Below are 21,722 nucleotides of genomic sequence, written 5' to 3'. Positions count from 1 at the left end.
GGACACTCAGCTGGTGCTGCAGAATAGCTTGGTGTGAGAATAAAACCCCACGCGTCTGGTGTCAGAAGTGTTGTGTGACAGCAGTGTGAGACTAAAGGAGAAACACAGGAGAAAGAGTGAGGTTTTCTAAGTTACTAAATTTTTCTGCAAATTATAAAATTGGTCCTGATCAGGGTGGTGAGGGGCCTCGTCACACCTGGAACTTTGGAGAACATGGAAGACTCCGTGCAACCCCAGAGGGTGGAACCGAGGCCAGTGGCTGGGAGCTGGAGGGAGGACGAGTAACAATATCAGAGCAGCTCAAAGTGCAAGGGGCCTCGCTTCCCTGCATTGGGGATGCACTTCCGGCTGGAGACACCTGGCAGACAGACACAGGGTCCTAAATTTGATACCTAGAACATCCTTCCTGGCACCTTGAACTTCAGTTGAAGGATGTGAGCCATCTGGCGAGTGCAGTGAGACACCACCATCCAAGCCCCCAGAGGGAGCAATGACATGCCAGTTCTCCCGAAAACACACAGAGCCTTCGGTCTCTTGCCTGGGTTCGTAAACAGCAGGCCTGATCACGCGGACTTTCTGTCTTTACGACTGCCATCTTTCCCACGGGCTCTCCTCACGTGGAAAACTGGCATGCTCCCAGGGCAGGCACTTGCTGAGCAGAGCTGGGCTGCAGCAGCCAGGCTCAGAACATGCCCTCCGGTCTTGTCGTCAGCTGTCTGGGCTGGCATTTCATATTTGGCACCACTATGCCCTGGGCCGTAGATAGAGAGGCGCCTCCTGTCTGTCTACTCCTCACTATAAAAGAGGAGCCGGCTTCCCCCTCACCTCCCCAATCAAGCCATGGCTCCTTACCAGATCAATGTTTGCTGGCTGCTTCTTACTGTCGTTATGCTTAGCTCCTTCATGAACGGCAGTCCAAAAAGAAAAGGGCTTTTCCTATCACAAAAATGATCCCGCCTGGTTGGAAATTCCTCACCCTTAGCTTTGATCTTGTGTCTGAAAAACGTGTATTTCTTGAACAGATGAAGGTTATTCTAGCCTCAGCAGGGTATTTGGAGCAGGAGGCCACATAGGCACACCAAAGCTCGGGGGGAGTGATTTTTTAGGATGAGAGTGGCATCATTTCTTTACTTCTCAAGATTGAGTTGATGCTGACAAACCACACCCTGAGAACCCACAGTCACACCAGGCCCACGGCCTGGAGAGAGGGGCTCAGGGCCCCCAGAGGAGGTGGGTGGGGTTATCCAAGGACAGGATTCAGCATTCTCTCCCAGTCTTCCTCTTCCACAGCAGCACCTCAGGCCCTCCTGGGCAAAGCTGGCTCAGGTGCACCAGCCCCACAGCCAGTGGAGCTAAGAAAAACAGACTCTGTTAGTACAAAGTCATAGAAGTAAAAACAGTATGGTACCAGCTCAGGAATAGACAAGTAAACGAATGGAGCAGAATAGGTAACTCATACGTGGTTCCATGTATATTTGGGCACTTGCTATTTAGTAAAGATAGCCCTACGAAAACAAGGGAAAGGAAAATGTTTTTAGTAAAAGGGGTTAAGAAAACTGGCCCCTTGTATATACAAAATTAAGCTGGATTTCTCTACCTTATAGCACATATTAAAGGTAGACTCCAGATGAACTAATGACTTGAATGTGAAAGCTAAAATTATAAGCTTAATAGAAGGAAACGTAACAGAGAATCTGTGAGACCTAGAGATTGGAAAATGCTTCTTAGAGAAGACCCTCAAAGCACAAGCCATAAAGAAAAAGAAAATAGCAGACTCAGCTTCCCAAGTTCCTCTCCCTTCCCTCCAGCAGTCCATCCCAACCACTCAGAAACCTTCCCTTCCCAGTACATCCCACCTCCAGGCCGCACACACCACACATTCCCACAATCCTCTGCACCAGCGACCTGTGTCCACCTCCTGGGACAAGCCTCTAAACGCTTGGGATTTCCTGAGTGACAGTGGTATCTTGCTATTTGTAGTGGGACCCTCTGTTCTCACCTGAGAGTTTATGCTAATGAGGAGACTCATGGAGGAATCCTTATATTTTATGGTATCAGATGACTCAGGATGGGGAGCTGGCCACGCCACAAAGACCAACTGTGTGATTGGGGGGTTAGAGGTTGAGCCACATGATATCTGACCCAACCTAGGTGGTAGGGTGGTAGGGTGGTAGGGTGAGGGACTGGAAATTGAGGTCAATCCCATAGCCAGTGATTCAATCAATCGTGTCTACATAGTGGAATCCTAATAAAGTGCTGGACAACAGAGCTTGGGTGATCAGTCTTGGTTGGCAGTGATCCTTGAGTACTGTCACACTTCAATGCCAGAGAATGCCACGACCTGAGGATGATGGAAGCTTCATGTTCAGAAGCCCCCAGATCACTGTAATGGGCCTCTCTTCCTTCGGCTGGTGCTAATTTGTATCTTCTGCTATAATACAATGGTAAGTGAGTGTGGTTCTAAGGAGTTATCAAACCTGAGGGAGTCTATGGGGACTCCGGAATTTGTAGCCAGCTGGTCTAAACTGAAGGTGGGGACCCCCTCTTGGTATCTAAAATGAGGCCCATCTTGTGGAGGCCCTTGACCTTGAGTCTGGCTCCCCTTCCTGAGGCCACACCCCCTCCACAGCACCCCACAATTACACTGTCCCTCTAACTGGCTCCCTGCCTCCCATCTCTCGTCTCTGTATCATCCTCCAACCTGCTGCCAGGGATGTCTTCCTGAAACTCAATACCACCTGACACCTCCCTTCCTCAGCCCTGCATTAGCCTCTGGGTCAAGTTAAAACTCCTTTTCCCCCTCCCTCTCCCCCACACAAAGACCTGTGACATGTTTCTTGTTGACCTCTCTTCAGCCCAACTCAACCTCAAAAAATTTCCTTCTTGCCTCATCACGTTCCTTGTAGTTTCCTAGATCTTGTTCTTATTAAATAGGTCATGACTTTGACCTTCAAAACAGCTTCCTCCTGGAAGTTCATCTTTGCCTCCTATTCTGTCATTCACGACTGATATAGGTGCCCTGGCACTGCTCCCAGCGCCCACCATCACCCCCTGATACACCCAGTAGTGCAATTGTCTGTTTGCCCTTCTGAATTGAGGACTGACTGTGCGCTCCTCGAAGACAAGGACCACATATTCAACCTCATGGCTTCAGCCCTGCCCCCCAGCATCTGGAACCCCGTAAGGTCCCGACACATGTTTGTGAATAACTCACACTTCAGAATCTTCACTGACTTGGCTAGCCTAAGCAAATAAGATTTATAAGTATTTATTACTTAAGTTGACACTGGTCCCCCACTTGGCCCCTATGTCAGAAGGTAACTCTTATATGCAAAATACAGGGAGCTGTTGCCCATATTTTGTTCCTTTGTAGCAAGCATGACATTAGCAGAGGTTCACTTTTACCCAGAGGATTCATTATGGATTATATCGTCTGATTTTCACTAACGTAACTGTCTTCAAATGGAGAAGCGAATTTGAAATAATCCAATAAAACAAATCCTAAAATTGAAGAGAATCCTAATATACAAGCCCAAGTGAATAATTGATATGACAATAACAAAAGAAATAAAGATTTGGTCTTTGTCCCAGTTCCTGGCACAGAGTTCCTAAAACCCTTGGAATCTCCTGTCTTTTGCATGCTAATGAGGTGGCTCACTGGGGTTTGAAAGCTGGATAGTTTCAGGATGGGGGCTAGTATCTGGTAAGATCCAGCCATGATTAGGGGTTGGCAATTTCAGTCCCACACCCTGATCTTGGGTGAGAGGGGGCTGGACAGTAAGTTCAATCACCAAATGTCAGTGATCTAATCAATCACGCCGATGTAATGGCACATGTTTAAGGGTTTGGTCAACACATCCATATGCTGGGAGGGTGGTACAATTCCACGGGAGCAAGGCTTCTGCGCCTCAGGCGCTTCCAGACCTGTCCCCATGTTGGTCATTTGTGCGCATGATAGTAAACTGTGACAATCAGGAAAGCACTTCCCTGAGTTCCGAGTCATTCTAGTGAATTATCAAATCTGGGGTGGGGGTGGGGTGTTGTGGGAACCCTTGAATTTGTAGGCAGCGGGGAAGAAGTGTGGGTCACCTGGGTTGTCCACTTATGGTGGGCATCTGAAGTGGGGGCAATATTATAGGGTTGAGCCTTTAACTTGTATGATCTGACGCTAACTCCCGTAGATAGTGTCAGAATTGAACTGAATTGTTTGTCACTCAGCTGATGTCAGAGAACTGGAGAACTGGTTATTGGTGTGGAAATACAACATGCATTTGGTATCAGCAGTGATGTCAGAAAGCACTACTCAATAGGGTACAGAGCTGATAAATACCCAGTAAAAACAACGCAGATCTAATGGGATATGACAAGTCAGCCATTTTAAAAAACCTATCAAGAATGTTAACGGCAATTGAAAAATAAATTTTTAAATATTAAAAAAAAACTATCAAGGCTATTTGAAATGTGGGTTTCTATCTATTGCTAACAAGAAACCTCTTCTAAGTACACATTATGCATTGGGTTGCATGGCGCCTCTTCAATTAGCAACACATTTAAAACTAACCATCCAGAACCCAAGATAAACCTTAACACTTCATGATGTTTACAATCCTACTCAATCCAGTTCTTAACAAACTCCTGGAAATTTAATGAACAGTGTTTAGCAGCTTCTCTTGAGGTTTATTTTTTAATAGAAAAGTTTCAAGAGGAATTACCATTGGGCAAATGCTTACATGGATTAGATAATGAAATACAAAATGGTAACATACCAGAGTACACAACTTTGTCAATAAATACTGTTGGAAAATGCTAGAAAACTCTAGTGAAAAATTGAACAATCATTAGAACAAATTATTCAGTGGGAACTTCGCTACATAATTGGATAAAACTAGGGATATTGTTACTGTATCTGGAAAAGATTATGTTTCAATAATGAAGTGCACGAAAAACTACTTTTTTTTCGAGTCACTAAGGGAAGGACTCCCCGAGAAGGTATTTTCTCAACTGTAAATGACCTCTTTAAAACAATGTGTTATTGAGAAGCTCTGCAAGCTACTGAAGCTGCATTTTACTTGGAATTTTCTAAAAAAGAAAGAATTCAGGATCAGGTTACCAAGATAGTGAGGCAGAGAAGTCATTCCTTTCATTGTTGGGAATTGGAAAGAGGGTGATGCCAAAAGCGCAATAAACCAGCAGGCTCTGATTTTATAAAATAAAGGCCTTTAAACATAGTAGGATCTTTTCACTGCTTTGCCATGAGATAGGAGTGAAGAAAACCTTTTGTCTCATAGAGATCCAGAGGTGATCTTGTGACAAAACACTTAAAGGACCCAATGAGCTGAAAACAAAGAACAAGTGTTCCAAATTGTGAGCCCTTCTCTATCACCTAGCAAATATTACACACACACCACACACGCACACACACACACATGCACATGCATGCACACACACACACACGTGTGCACACGCACATGCACACACACACATGCTGTCCCTTCAGAAAAAAGTAACATTCTGAACATTCTAAGAAAGTAACTGCTTTATCTTGTGCAATTGAGCATTTTGAAAAATATATTTCAAAATGCTACTGTTGTGTGATTTTGTGGGGGGACAACTGATAATATGTTAACGAAAAACCTTTCATATCGGCACACTTTAAAAACCTGGGAACAACAAAATTGGGGAACATAATTCTCTAATTTGTTCAAAATTATCCCCCTGAAGAGTGTTGGTGGATTTTGAACACATTTATTAAAACTTTAAAAACCTCCCTTGTTAGCAAAAAACCACCGGTGGCTAATAGGGAAGATGAAAAGTTAGTAACCGGACTTGAACAACAGCAGCAACAAATCTTTGCATAATTGGTGGATTTAAAAGAGAAATGTGATTTAGTCTGAGCAGACGAGGCCCTTATTATTGATTGACTGGTGGGTTGCTCTGTCCTTTATTATTATTTAGTTATTTCACTCAGCATAATGTCTTCCAGGTTCATCCATGTTGTAGCCTGTGTCAGAACTGTACCTTCCAAACTTATCTCCCTTCAGGCCCCACAGCAACCTTTGCTGTTCCACCCAGGCTGATTTATTTTCTCCCAAATACGCCTTACACGTGCCTGCCTCTGAGCCTTTGTTCTTTCCATTGGCCCCTTCTGGGATGTTCTTTCTTTGGTTTTACCTACTCAAGTCCTGTTCCTCCTGCCTTGGAGCTCAGCTCAAACCCGACTTTTTTCGGGAAGCATTCCTGAGCGACACTTTCCCCCCGGGAGAGGTTTCTGTCTCTGGAGGCCCCACAGCGCTTACAGTCTGCCCAGCACATGGGCCTTACCCTCTCTTCCCAGCCACCCAGCTGCTCCTGAGGGAAGCCTGGGCATCGTGTTTCTCTGGTACACCTACCATGCACACAGCAGGTACCTGAGAAGTAAAGCAAAGTGCATGAACAATAATAGATTTGTCCTGAGTACTCTCTGCACACTGGGTCAGCTCAGTTGGCACTCACCATGCCTGCCAGCCCGGTGGCATCAAGACTGCTTCAGCCCAGGGTGGGGGGTAGGGTGTACAGCTCGGCTTGAAGCTGGAGAGGCACCAGGTCCAACTCTAGTGGGCCCTTGGTCAGCCTCAGTTTCTTCATCTATGAAATGGGCAGACACTATGGGATTTCTGGGTCAGTGGGACACCATGTGGGAAGGGTCTCACACCCTCTGGTCTTAAAGGTGGGTGAGGCGCTTGGCTACCGTCCCGAGGCGGAGGCATCCTTCCCCTCACTCTAACCGGGGGTCCTCGCCATGGAGCTCACCCCAAAGCTGCATCGTTAGCCTTTTGGGATGGGAGCTCAACTTAGTGGCTATAGGAACAAACTGAGTGCGGAAGGAAATAGAGGCATTTATTCTCCTGAGTCTTTTAACTATTAGATGTCCACGGAGCTCTTCCCGTGTCATGACTACCTGGCTTCCTGTCAACCCCAAACCATACAGCCCACCACTGCTGCCTGGCTCTGGAGTTTATAAGGAAAAAATTGGGGCTGGGTTCCTGGTCACAGGACAATAAGGGAGGGTGTTGGGACGTGGGACCCACCTCATGCCCAGAGGATGGGGTGTCCGATGCCCCTTCCAGTCAGAACCTGCAGCTGCCCGCTTCCATTCTGACATTTCCCCCCAAAGCCAAGGCCTCAGAGCGACTGGAATTCCCAAAGCTTTTCTCACCAGTGACCCCTTGTCTGGCTGACCCCACAGTTGAAAACAAGTCCCAGCCTCAGCGAAGGCTGTGGGGTAGGTGTTCCTGGGTTTTTGTCTTTACTTGTTAATGGTTTCTTTTTTAAGAATCGATTTCAAATGTTTCTCTTTAAATGACAGAAGTAGGCAAATAAGCTTGAAAAACTAGAAACAATACGCATGTGTAGAAAAGAAAATATAAATGTTCCTTTCTCCCCTACCCTCCCCCCCAGCAACCCCCAGAGAAGAAACTCAAGCCAGTAAGAAATTGTTGCTGTTAGAAAAATCCACTGCTTTTCGACCCAGAGGAACTTGGCCTCGTGGCCCCTGTCACTCTGTCTTCTCTCATGCCTGTCACTATGTATTTCCCAGACAAGGGTGGTTTCTGGCTGGTCCGGATCCCCAGAGCTGGCAGCCCAGCTGCAGTCACAGCTCTGCTGGGATGGTTCCCGTCCACAGAACACAAGCAGACCCTGCACCAGAAGGCATGCTGACTGCCATTGGCCCAGCAGGGGACACCTGACCCCAGCCCTTCCTTCCTGGAGGCCTTTCCTCTCCTGGACTCTGACTGCATGTGGCCTCAGGCTAAGGCTTCGTTCGGCAGCCATGGAGGGAACTGCCCATCTGGAAAGACTGGATGTAAGAAGTGACAATCCAGGCCTGTCTCAGCATAAATTGGGTTAAAAGTGAGCTCGGCATTCCTCAGAAAGGAGGACGGGACCTAGGAGAGGTGGTTTTTAGAAATGAAAAAAGGGAAGTATTATTGGACACAGCAGAGTGTCATTGTGTAGATTTTGTTACTGCCTGGGTGACAGAATTTTAAAAGGTTGAATCAAATCAAATCAAAACATTTACTATGTGTTAGATGCTGAAGAGAATAATACAAAGAGGCCTAAAACATGGTCTCTCCCTTAAGGAAATGTAAAGTCATGGATGTTGTTGCCACTTGAATATGCCAGTCACTCAATTTGGCATCCCTCTGGTGCAGCCTTGTCCTCACAGCCCAAGATGGCTGCTGGAACTCAGCTATTGTGCTGAAATTCCAGCCATCAGGGAGAAGGTGGGCGGGGTGTTTTCTCCTTCAGGAACACTGACTCCCAGAAGTGGCACGTATCACTTTCCATCACGCACCCGGGTGCAGAACTTAGTGACATGGTCACATCAGCTCCAGGAAGCCTGGGAAGTGTAGTCTTTATTCCAGGGGCCATGTGTTGACACTTGGGGTTTCTATCAGAAGAAGGGGAGAAGGGTTATTGGGGCATCACAGGCAATTTGAGACAGCACCTACGACCACACAATCAGCGTCAGGGAGACCCTGGTGTTTTGGAGGGTAGCGGCGTCAGGGCTGTGGCAGGCCTCTCGACACCACGGTGGGGCCTGCGTGTCCCAGTTATAAAGAGTCCCAGCGTCCCAGGTTGAAAGGCCTTCAGGACCTCTTGTTCCCACGTCTTCCGCCCCAGTAGAGACGTCAGTCGCTTTCCTGTCCTGAGGCTGCCCACCCCTCTTCTGCTTGAATGGACCCTTCCACAGAGAGGCATTACCTTGCGAGGCAGTTTTCACTTCCTCGACTTAGGTGGTCCTTTAGCTTGAACTTAAACCTTCTCGAAACTTCTACCTAGGAATAGTTCAACGCAGTGATGTGAACTGAGTGTGGGTTCTGTGCCGGGTTTACCACTGAGACTGGACTCCCTGATGTGTGCTTTGGGCTTGGGGTCACAGGGGTGTGTCCTCCCATGGAACTGAGAGCAGGGTGAGGGCGGGAGACAGGCTAAGCCGTTGGGGCTTTGTCCCCAGGGCCACTGGTTTCCAACCACCCTTAGTAACAGAAACCTTTCCTCGGCCCCAGAGTCAACCTGAGTGAAAGCCCAACGTGGCAGCTCTCCTGTGAGGGGTGGTGGACAGGTAGGGAGCCCCTGCTCTGCTCCCCAGGTGTCCAAATAGGCAGTAGGGAGCCCCCAACCTCCCTAAAATGATGCTCCCCTTCTCCTATCAGGTCATCTTGAACAAAAGGCTCAGGGGGGCAGGACACCCTGGATATTGCTGCTGAGAGGAGGGGTCCCCAGGTCCCCGGGCGCCGGAGGCTGTGCCTGCGCCAGTGGTAGGGCAGGCCACATTCCCCAAGGCCTGGCCACATGTCCCAGGGTCAGGTGGCCTGCGCACACCCGGCTGGCTTTTTCCATATTTACTCCTGAGAGTTCCTTCACACAATTAAGAGGAAACACTCTCAACCCCAGCTGTCCAGGATACACGTGTCTGCAACCTTTTTCCAGGGAGGGAGCTGCTGCTCTGGGGGCTGCAGCCCACAGGAAGCCCAGCCCCCAACATCAGGAAGCAATAACGGGCATCACTGATTTCAGGGCTGCTTCGTTCTTCGGGCCGTGAAGAGGCGCGTTGCACGCATCCTTCCGCCAACATCGGGTTTGCAGTGGTTCCCGGGGCTGCTATCCTGCTCCATCCACCAGCAAACAAGGTCCAACAGGGGGCTGCATGCCAGCCTGCACGGCTCCCAAGTGTGGGCTTCCCTCTGGACGCACACACAGCCCTGCTCGCGCCCCACCTTTGGGAACTTCAGACTTCCTCCTGCCCGGGGGCCCTCTTTTCCAGCCTGATCTGTCAAGCAAGCCTTTATCGGCCATGAACTTTCCTTCCACTACCCCTGAGGGCCACAGGAAAAGTCACAACACCTGACCCTGGGGGACCTCACTGCTGAGGCCCGTGGGTCTCTAACTAGGGTTGCCAGCTGTGTTGGTTTGCTAGGGCTGCCATGACAAAGCGCCACATGCTGGGGGCCTCAAAAACAGAAATTCATTTCTCAGAGTTCTGGAGGCTGGAAGTCCAAGATCAAGGTGTAGGCAGGGCTAATTCCTTCTGAGGCCGTGAGGGAGAACCTGCTCCAGGCCTCTTCCCCATCAACCTCTAGTGGTTTGCTGGCAATCTTTGGAGTTCCTAGATGCATCACCCCAATCTCTGCCTTCACTGTCACATGGCATTTCCCTGTGTACGTGTCGGTGTCCAAATTTCCCCTTTTTATAAGGACTCAGTCACATTGGATTAGAGCCCACCCTTAGTGATCTTCTTTTAACTTGATCATCTGCAAGGACTGTATGTCCAAATAAGGTCCCACTCACAGGTACCAGGGGTTAGGCCTTCAACATGTGGATTTGGGGGGACACATGTCAACCCATGATAGCCAAGTAACTACAGGAACCCCAGGCTCGTGTGATGTTAATGTGCCATGCAGAAGCTGGGACATAGTTACATTAAAAAATCATTTGTTTATCTGAAATTCAGATTTAACTAGGCATCCTGTCCTTTTTATTTTTTAAACTGGCAAACCTACTTTAAGCAAACCCCGCCTACAAAAACTCAGATATTCCCAACAGAAAAACGGAATGATTCTTTGCTCTACGAAAAGATCCATCATAGCATGCCTTTAACTAACAAACCCCTCTGGAGGCATTAAGGCGATCGGAGTGAGCACTGTAACTGCGCAGCCCGGGGTGGAAAGGCCGTGTTGGTGCGACATCTAGGGCTGGGCTCGAAGGGTCTGTCTGGGGAGAAGAGATGATGGCGCTCTTGTGGACCTGCGGTCCCAGATGTGTGAGGGGGTCAGGGGTGAGCAAGCCCTGGTCCCAGCCACCCACCCTCTGAGCCAGGGTTCCTCACCTGCAGTCCAGCCCTCTTGCCTGTCGGTCCTCACGGTCCCAGTGGCAGCTCCCCATTATCCCCACGCAGGCCCACTGTGTGGAGCGGGGTGGCAGCTTCCGTCCTGAGCTTTAGGCAGCTGGACGTTTGATATTCTCCAGTTACAGCAACCCTGCCAAACTCCCTGGAAAGGTGACAGAGAGCCTGAAGGGACACACAGAGAGGCAGGTAAGTGAGGTGAGGTCTGTTCAGGGCAGGGGCCTGAAAGAGGCCCCTTGTTCAGCCAGGGAAGGGAACACCTCCTTCCCAAGGGGACAGGCTGAGAACCTGAGCCCACCCGAGGTGAGGCCGGCCGGCTGGAGTGGAGCATCTGAGGGGCCTCTGGCCTCGCCTGGCTGCTACCTGGGGCTTCCCCACACAGCCGCTGCTCACAGTGGCAAAGACGGGCTGGTCTGGCCTGGCCTGTCCACGCTCTGAGCTTTCTCTACTGAGAGGTGGGCTGAGGGAGGGTGAAGCACACCTATGACTTTCTTCAGTATTTCTGAAATCTAGACTTTCCATTGTCTGAGCAGCCCACCAGGGACAATGGCAGTTATTCACATAGATGGCATCAGATGTGCTTAGAACGCACCCAAAGTTCTTTTATGCCGAGGAGCTGAGCCCCACCAGAGCTGAGGTGATGTTAAGCTGTGGTGTCGCTTTAAGGGGCATTATGCAACATGACTCACCAGCAATTAGACAAGGGGCAGTTATCGGGACAATCAGAAGCTTTGGGAGAGCAGGGTCCTGGCACCTACGCCTGGTGGCTCAGGGCTGCCTCAGCCCATCCTGCTAACACAGCGGGGCTGACCAGAGGGACGGAGGCCCCATCGGACCCTTGAGCTGCACTAAGCAGCACCTTCTGGTCCAGGAGCTGGGCCCATCATGTTTGGCTTGCATCCTCCCTCTGACGTGCTGCTCACTCCCTGTTGCTTGCCAGTTCCGGTGGAGTGTAGGGTGTACACCCTGGAGAAACTAAAATCCAAGCAGTGTAAACGTAGGCCCGAATCTCCACAGCCCGACTGTGGGTGGCAAACACCCAATTGGGATGTTTGCACAATTTGAGAAATTTGACAAATAAATCGGGCATGACTCAGATGGGCAAGTCTACCATCTCCTTCAGCTGCATCACACCTTGTGTCATAATACCTGGTGTGGGCTTTGTTCTCCTTTCTCTTAACAAGTATTTAATATCCACACTCAGTGCTTCCCGGGATGATGAAACTGCACCCACAGAGACCCATCATGCATTGCAGACGAAGCTCCTGACCCCCGAGCTGACGGATGCTGACGGGCACAGGGAGGCATGCAGGAAGGGCTGATCAGGTGGGAAGGAGGTGACTTGGGCATACAGGGTGAGACCTGGGGGTGCCTCTCAGGGAATTTAGGAGGGGACGCCTGACGCATGAGTGTGATTGGCAGAGCAAGGTAGGAATAGACTCCTAAGGGGTGGGGCAGGGGCCTCCCTCCCTCACCTGTCTCAGCTATCACTGGACCGGCTTGACGATTCAGGATGCATGCGCTTCAGTCATGCAGAAAGAACGAGAAGCCCAGACTGAGAACTGGGGAGCTGTGTAACAAATACCTAAAAAATATGGAAGCAGCTTTGGAACTGAGCAATCGGTAGATGCTGAAAGAGTTTTGAGGTGCTGGAAACATGGACGCCAAAGGTGATGCTGGTGAGAACTCAGAAAGGAAAAAGGGGAGAACCAGAGAAGACGTCTCAGGCTTCTTAGAGAATGCCTAAACAACCGTGAACACAACGCTAGAAATATGGACGGTCAAGACCATTCTGAGAGTCTCAGAGCGGAACGAGGAGGAAAGGTCTTTGCTATGCAGTGGCAGAGAACTTGGCTGAATTGTGTCCACGGTCTAGTGTTTCGTGGAAGGTAGAACTTGTGAGCCATGGCAGCCGAGGAAATCTCTCAGTAAAGTGTTGAAGGAATGGCCTGGCTCCTCCGGACTACTTATAGTAAAATGCAAGAAGACAGAAATGATTTGAATGTGGAATTGTTAAGCAAAAAGGAACCAGAACTTACAAGTTCTCAGGCTGTCTGTATTGTGAAAAATGAAAAAACATGGATCTAAGAGAACAGTGAGGGTGTGGCCAAGTGACAGCTGAATTACAGCAGACTGGGGTCGTCATCTGGAACGTTCCCTTGGGAACAAAAGGAAGGGGACTTTTTGAGAGGCTGGTTTTTGTTATAGTTTTGTTTCTAAGCTTTTTCTAAGCTGCACATGAGGACTTGTGTCATCCAAACATATTAAGATCAACTTCCAGTCAGCAGTACTCAAAGCAGACCACAGGGACACAGCATGCCCCACGACGAGGACCCCGGCTTCTGCACTCAGTTCTCAGGAGGAAAAGGCCTAGAACATCAGGAAAGCTCGCGTTCAAATGGGCAACCTCCTGTAGTCAAAGCAGCGTCTTTGCAGGATGTGCCCGGGCCGCCAAATTATTCGGAGGTCTCCCACCTGTCCCCAAGTCAGGGATGGGCTTTCTGCTGCCAGGCCCCAGGCCAGCAGGACCCACCGGGTGTTCACTGTTGACTAAGCCCAGGTCCTGGCCTTGGGGACTTGGTGTGCCCTCCCGTGGGGAGACACAGGAGCACATAAACCCTCGGCACAGCCCTCGGTGAACACGGGAGGGCAGTTCTGGGCGCTGAGGGGGCCGCTGTCTTCATCACCCACTTGAAGTCCCGTCCAGTGACACCTGAGGTTCAGAATGAGGACCCGGGGACCAGCCACACCCAGGGCGTTTCTATTCCAAGACAGGACTGACCACGGCAAGCAAAGGAACTCATAAACTTTCAGTGTTTCTAGAAGCGGTAACCTTCCCCTTAGCAGGCTTGAGAATGGATATGACTGGCACAGCCATGAGATTCTGCCGCAGGAACGGAGCCCCACCTCGGACTCTCACTCTAAACCGTCTAGATGGAGCATGCAACTGGCATGACATGGGTATGGCGCAGTCCTGACTGCAATGCTGCAAAGATGTCAGCTTAGCATTTACACTTGTCAGTGGGGCTGTGGGCAAAGCTGCAGTAACGAGAACGCTGCAAATGCCAATGGCCTAAGGAAAGAGCCTTTTCCTTTTTCTCTTACATAATGGTCTGTAAGGAGGTAGTCTGAGCTGGCAGGATGGCCCAGCTGCAAGAAGTCACTCAGGGGCCCAGGTTCCTTCCATCCAGTGGCCCTGCCGTCTTCTCCTGTGCATGGTCAGAGCTGAGTTGCATTTGCACGACAATGTAGGCACTGCCACTGAACTGAGCATTTAAAAATGGTTAAAATAGCAGAGTAATCCCCCCCATGAAAGAGTCAGGTCATTTTCAGTTATCTAATGAATGGCATTTTCAGCTCAGCAAGTGCCCCAGTTCGCAGCCCGACTCGAGGAAGGGCCGGTGTTAGAATAGAGCACGAGGCTGGCCCGGGGCCCCCGCTTGCCGCTTTGTGTGTGCACATCACGCACGAGGGGGACGAGGAGGGAAATTCAAGTTGAGTCATCTGCAGGATGTGCAAATCCGGGTAGGACCTCCAAACTTGGCAACCGCGAAGGAAATGATTTTAATTTTTTTTTTAGACTCTCATGTAATCTGGACACTCTGCTGGGACTCTGTTTCCTATTTCAAGGCTTTTCCAAACAGTTGTGCTTGCAGGCACCTTCATAAATACACGTCCAGGGGAAGGAACCAGAAGGAACAGCTTCTCCGGGTCTGCTGGCTGACTCCCTTGGCTCCCAATGCTCCTCAAGTGTTTTAACAGGAAAACAGCCGTGGAGGGTGGTAGCCATGGGACAGGGCGTGGTGGGGCTCTCAGAGCTGCTTTCTGGATTTGACCTCCAGCAATTAAACAATAGTAAAATGGAATGTGAATTGAGAGGACGTACTGAGCATCAAAGGCTTCACTTGCACTGAGTGAAAGACAGCTGGTGGGGGTGGGGGTGGTCTCCTACTGGCACTATTCTGTCGCAATCGAGAAACAAATACATGAGCTCTCTCAGGTACTCAGGTGTTCACCTGGCACCTGCAAGACCCTGCTTGGGATCTCATTGGGAACAGAATGTCCACTGAGGTGCCACCTTGTCACAGGGTCCTAGGTGACTGTCGTGTGGGCAGAACCCACCAGAATGCTGCTCCTGTGATGCCACACCTATGGCTGGGCTGGGTCCCCGCTGGGCCAAATGTGTTGGCAAGACTGGGCCGAGAGGGGGGTGATGTGAATAAGACCTGTCCCCAGCCTTGTCCATGTTACTTTTGTCACCAGATTGTATGGCAGGACCTGTAAGAGGGCAGAGACACACAGGGTATTCTGTCTCACCCCCTCGCCCTCTGTCTGCATTGGCTGAGACAGGGCTGTGCCAGCGGACACACCTGATCTCCTGGGACCTGCAAGGGTGGGAAAGGTCAATTTGAGGGTTAAGTGTACAAACGATGGTCGGCCTTGTGAACTGAATAGCTAAGATTATACAATAGTAATAAAGGCTGACGAGCAGAGAGTGAGATGTGGCCAGGACCCTTGGGTGGCGTTGCCCCTGAGGGCTCCCCAGGCTAAGTAGGAGCTGGTGGGTTTTAGCCCCCACATCTGAGTCCCTTACATCTGACTGCGGGCAGTGCCAGCCACTCAACTCTCCATGAAGAAAGAACACGCTGGTGTCTGTTCACGTGCTGTACTGTACTTGACTACACGAAAGAAATGACCCTACTTGCTAGGCCAAACCCTGAGGGAAAATAATTATTTTCCAGCAGACATTTCGTTTCCTTCCCCCACCCCCACCTCTGGCGGGTGAGAAGCCGAGGTCTGGAATAATCTACCATGAACTAGAGCTGTCATGGCAGCCTGGCCCTGCTCACCAGGAGCTCGCCTGCATTTGCCTGTCTTTCCCTCTCCTCATATCTGGCTGATCTGCTTTCTCATTTAAAGTTATGGACAGACAGCACATTTCTTATTCAAGGAGGGAAGAAAACCCAGCCAACAGATTCTTAGAGCTGGAATGCGCCTTGGCTGTCTGCTTACCTCAAACCTAAACCTTATCATGTTCCTCGTTAAGAGGTGCATCCTCTGCCATTCTCCTTAATCTTTTCAGCCTCATCCTCCGATCAGAAATTTTAGTATTTTATTATCATCTGCTCACAGCTGGGCCTGAACCTTTGCTGTAACCTTGAAATGATACCTAGTATCTGTGAAGTGTTTGGTGAATCCAGTGGGTTCCCCCACGTCTGTCTGTTCATCGACCCATTGATTCACTGGAGGCCTGACCAAGAACTCCCGGTGTGTGGATTCCAAGCCTGGCGCATAGTAGGGAGGGGCAAATATCGGTGTGACAGTTAATTCTGTGTCACTGACTGGGCCACACGGCGCCCAGCTATTTGGTCAAATATCCCGCTGTGTCTGTGAGGGTGTCTCTGGGTGAGATGAACATTTCACTTGGGAGACTGAGGAAAGCAGGTGCCCCCACCCCAATGTGGCGCCTCATCCTGTCAGCTGGAGACCTGAACAAAAAGGCTGTGTAAGAGGGACGTCTGGCCTTCTGACTGACGGAAAAACTGGCTCTTCTCGTGTCTGGATCCTGCTGGCATTCCGAGTGTGACTGACACCGTCGCCCTCCTGGTCTCCGGCTCGCTGACTGCAGATGGGGGACTCGTCAGCCTCCATAATCAGTCATGTGGGCTGGTTCGTTCTCTCTCTCTCTCTCATCTCCTATTGGCTCTGTTCTCTGGAGAACCCTAATACAATCAGTGTTATTAATACAGCAGTCCCCCCTTATCCACAGGGACTATGTTCCAAGACCCCCAGTGGATGCCTGAAATTGTGGACATTACCAAGCCCTACACACACTGTATTTTTCCTATACATACAGACCTTTTCACTTAAAGGAAGTGCTTTAAGGCTTCTCTTTGGCATAGCTGAATTGCCAGCATCATCACTCTTGTGCTCTGGGGCCATAAACACGTAAAATAAGGGTGCTGAACACAGGCACGGCAGTCCTGGGACAGGCTACCTGATAACCTTGTCGGCTACTAAGTGGACACGCTGGACAAAGGGAAGATTCACGTGCCGGCTGGGATGGAGGAGGGTGGCATGAGATTTCATCATGCTCAGAACAGTGCACAACTTAAAACTTATAAATTCTTTCAGGAATTTTCCGTTTAATATTTTTGACCTGCAGTTGACCACCAGTAACTGAAACCGCGGAAAGTGCAACAGGTCAGGGGTACGACTGTATTGTGACTACATCTCCATTTTATGCAGCCAACAACCACCCAGAACCTGTGGAGGACCAGACACTGTGAGCGCATTAATTCAAAATCATTTATTCAGTGCCTGCTATGTGCTCAAGAGAAACAATAACATACCACAGAGGTGTAGAGATGCAGAAGGGGGCAGTCGCGGCAATGGCTGGCTGTCACGTCAGACTATTGGTAAAGGCTCTTAATTACAATAGGAACCAGCAAAATAAAATTTACTTATTATTGTGAGACTTATAGCCATGCCTTTTAACATGTTTTTCAAACAAATCTGTTGTCATGGAAACCCTCTTAAAACAAGATGCAACCTGGTTTACAGAACGTGAGAACTAATTACAATAGTGCTTTATACTTAGTTACACCTTTCTTCTGAGGACTTTAATGCACCTCACTCATTAAGCTCCATAAACATCCTCTGAAGTCTTCAGGCGACAGATTTTATTAAACCCATTTTACAGACGCAGACACCAAGGCACGGATGGGTTAAATGACTTGGCCACTGGCTGACTGGCAGCTTAGCCAGGAGCAAGTCTGGGCCCGGCCCAGGTCTCTTGTTTCCTTCTGTTGTCTCCACTCCTCAGGCTCCATTCTGGGTCCTGGAAGCCCTTCATTAGGAAAGGCTCCGAGTTTCCCAGTGTGGTCTGGGGACCCTAGATTCTGCTGCCATCCACGTGCAGAAAAGGCTGCCGGGCCAGGACGCTCCCTGCAGGGGCGAGCGGAGGGAAGCGAGGAGGCGGGTTGTTGGAGGTCCAGCAGGCAGGATGTGCCCTCCTCACAGACTCAGCCTGCAAAGCCATCATGGGCCTTGCGCCTGCACACTCAACCCGATGTTTACAGGAGTGGCGGGGCCTCAGCGGCACACAGCTGACACCAGGTCCGCTCCTGCCCCTGTCATAGCATCTGACACGCCTGTGGCGGCCACAGTGGCCAACAGGATGTTGCCTGAACATCAGGGAAAACCCTGCCCCAGGGCCTCTGCACTAGCTCAGTGGTTCTCACAGCGGGGCCCAGGTCAGCAGCAGCAACTGTGATGCAGAAAACACAGTTTTGGGCCCCACCTCAGACCCACTGAATCAAACTGTCTTACAAGCCCTCCCTCTGGGGGCTTCTCCAGCATCTCTGCCTAGAATGTTCCTCCCCCAGATATCCTGGTCAACTTCCCTTTCCTCCTTCAAACCTTTGCTTTGCTTTTTTTTTTTTTTTAAAGATTTTATTGGGGAATTGGGGGAGGGGAATAGCATTGGGGAATTGAGGAAGGGGAACAGACAAGTTGCTGTCCTTTTGTTCTTCAGTCTAGTTGTGTAGGACGTCGCTTCACGGGCGCATGTTGGTGTTATCATTGCGCTCTTCCCGGGTGAGGCAGATCGGTCGCCGGCCAATGGACGGCCACTTACGGCGGCTCTTGGCAGCTCATGCTGGCTGCCGGCTGCTCACTCACCACAGCTCAAGGCAGCCCACTGCAGCAGGGGCTGCAGCCTATGCTGTCGCTGTAGCTGTCGACTCATGGCAGCCCAGCTCCAGGTTGAGCTGTTCACCATCTTAGCTGTAGAAGGTGCAGCGTCACTGGCCTCATGTGGGATCCGTACCGGGACCCCGCTGCTCAGAGCTGGCGTCCCAAGCCAGCTCTTAACCAACTTGCCACTGGCCCGGCCCCACTTCAAGCCTTTTTTCAGATCCTACGCCTCAGCCGGGCCTATCCTGACACAGCCTAGTTAATTCAGTAACAGGGCTCCTCTAGCTCTCCACTCCCGTGCGCCCAGCCGACTCAGGACTCATCATCGCATTATGCTTGTTAGATGCTGTCTGTCTCCCCCATGGAGAGGTAAGCTCCACGAGAACAGGGCCTTTGGTTAGGCACCTGCACAGTGATCACTGAACACGGATACAAACACCATTTCTGACTCAGGTTCCGGGTGAAGGCCGAGGAGGAACGAGTATTTGGGTGGGTGGAGCATGGGCCTGTGAGTTTTGTTTCGGACACGTGGAACGTGTGCCAGTGGCTCACCCGTGACAGCTCACCCGTGTCACTGTCTGATCCGCAACACTGAGTAAGGAAGAGGGATGAAACACTTGCGTGGGTGGGTGCAGGTGAGGAGCCGGCAGCGAGACCAAGGAGGCCAAGGGCAGGCCAGTGTCAGCGTGACCACGGAGTCCAGCAGGGTGGGGAAGTCTGCACTTAGATCTGGCAATGCCGGGAGCTGAGCTTGTCCCCCGAGAGCCACAGTGTAGGAGGGAGCGGAGGGACGGAAGGTGGGCGCCCACCGTGGGGAAGGGGCTGTGCAGGGGGACTGGAGACAGGGAGCCCGGCCACCAGGGGGAGACACTCACCCTGCTCTGTAGAAACCTGGGAGGCAGAACAGCAAGGGTGGAGGGGAGGGGAGCAGTGGGGAGCGAGGTTTCAACTCCCCACATTTTAACTCCCAATTGGAGCATCTGAACCAGGTGGGAAGGCCTCTTGTCACTTGGAGTGTAAGCGGAAACTGGACTGTGCGTTCACAGGGATATGACAGGGGAAGCGCAATCAGGCAGGTGTTTTGGCCAGCTGAACTTGACGATCCCTTCCAATCCTGAGAAGCTAGGACGCACGGTCCTGTTCTAATTTGAAAGAAACTCAAGGCTACTGGAAAAACGCAGTTGGCCTCCCTCCCACCCAACAGGAAAGCGTTTGGCCCTACAGCTTTGAAGTTCCATCTGGGTTTACAAAATAGGCACAGAGTTTGGAACTCACCGCTGTCAGAGAATCACAATTTCCTCCTCAATTAAAGCGTGTGTATGGGACACGCACTAGGCAGGAAGGCCCAGAGTGAACGCCTGGCTTCCACCCCTGCAGGAGCTGGGCAGCAGGACCTCACACAGGCGCTGGTGTGCTGTCCCCACCCCAGCCCCACCCCGAAACTCGACTCTAGGCCATCATTACTTTAAGGGCAAGGACAGAACATTTTCTAATACATTTCCATTCATCCATGATGCTCATGATGATGGTTACATGTCTTCAGTAGAAGGCAGCATCCCAATTCCCAAAATAGTTCATCCAAATATAACTGTTAGCCTTTTTTGTGGCACTAAATTCTGGAAAATTTACAAGTGGATAACAAATGAATTTTGAGAATAAAATTATCAGGACTGGAATTTTTCTCTCCATGTTCAAAAAGATGTGTAGTATCCTAATTCAAGCTACTATATATGCCTAAATATAAGGAAACTCCAATTATAAGGCAATCCCATATTTTCTTAAGGAGAGAAAAAAATTCATGCCAACTTGGATATATAAAATTTTTAGGGCTGTTGAATAATCAAGTATCTACTTATAGTATTTATTAATACATACACTTAAAAATCACTTTTTCTAAAACTTTGCTGTCCGTTTTCAAAGTTTTGAGTACAATTCAGTCACTCTAAGACCCAACACATGCATTTACTTTGGAATTTTCTTGAACTAAAGTACATTACTTTTAGTATTCTCAAATGCAAAAGAGAGACAAGTTTTCTATTGGATATGAAACATGGAGACTGAATTTAACAGAGAAAAATGAAGTTATGCAACTGCCATCATCCACATTTGCTTAAACATCATGACAGGATAAACTCTAGGATTTTGTTTCAGCTTCATCAAATAAGAAATCCAGATTTTCAGTGCATTGAAAGTTTACCTAAGAACCACAAAATCTTTTAACTTTTCTTATAAAAACACTGAAACTATTCTTCTATAAAATCTATTTTGCATTTGTGCTTAAGACAGAGCCTTAAAAAAAAAGGGAAAATACTCACGCATTCAACAACAACAAATTCTCATGGGAGCTCCAGCAGAATGTCTCACTATACTAGTAAGTTATCTGTTCATCTGAAATTCAAATTTAACGGGCTGTCCTATATTTAGTCTGACAACCCTACTCGATACTCCCTCCCTCAAAAGATGGCACCTAATTCCTCTCCCCTTGAGCGTGGGCAGTACTTAGTGACTCACTTCTGACAAATCCATGAAAGGTGAAGTGATGATGTGCGACCTCTGATACCAGGTGATAAGCATGTGGCTTCGCTTAGTCTCTCGCTCTCCTGAATTCCTTCTCTGGCAGAAGTCGGCCACCATGTGGTGAGGACATTCCAGCAGCCCTATGGAGAGGTCCATGCAGCAAGGAACTGAGGCCTCCAGCCAACAGCCACGTGTCTGAGCCTAGAACAGGGAACCTTCCGCTCCAGTCAAGCCTTTAGACGACTGTAGACTTGGCTGACATCTTGACCGTAACCTTATGAGATGCTGGGTCAGAACTACCCAGCTAAGCGGCTCTTGAATTCCTGACCCACTGAAACTGTTATTTAAGCCACTAAGTTTGTTATGCAGCGATGGATAACTACCAGACTTATTTATGGATATCACTCCAGTAATTGTCTCTTTCTGACACCGTCACTTCTTCCTTTTCCTGGATTTTTCCTAGCAGCATGCAGACATGCTGGAATTTCTCCCATTTAAAAGAAAACCCTCTCTTGATCGCACATGTCCTATTTCCTGTCCCCCTATAACAAAAACTCCTCCCAAGTGCTGTCCACCGTCACTGTTTCCGATTTCCTTTGCCCTGGACTCTCCTGAACTT

Source organism: Hipposideros armiger, unplaced genomic scaffold (assembly GCF_001890085.2).
Source record: "Hipposideros armiger isolate ML-2016 unplaced genomic scaffold, ASM189008v1 scaffold_137, whole genome shotgun sequence".
Taxonomy (NCBI): Eukaryota; Metazoa; Chordata; class Mammalia; order Chiroptera; family Hipposideridae; genus Hipposideros; species Hipposideros armiger.
The sequence above is the reverse complement of the archived record's forward strand: the minus strand, read 5'-3'. Positions refer to the sequence as shown.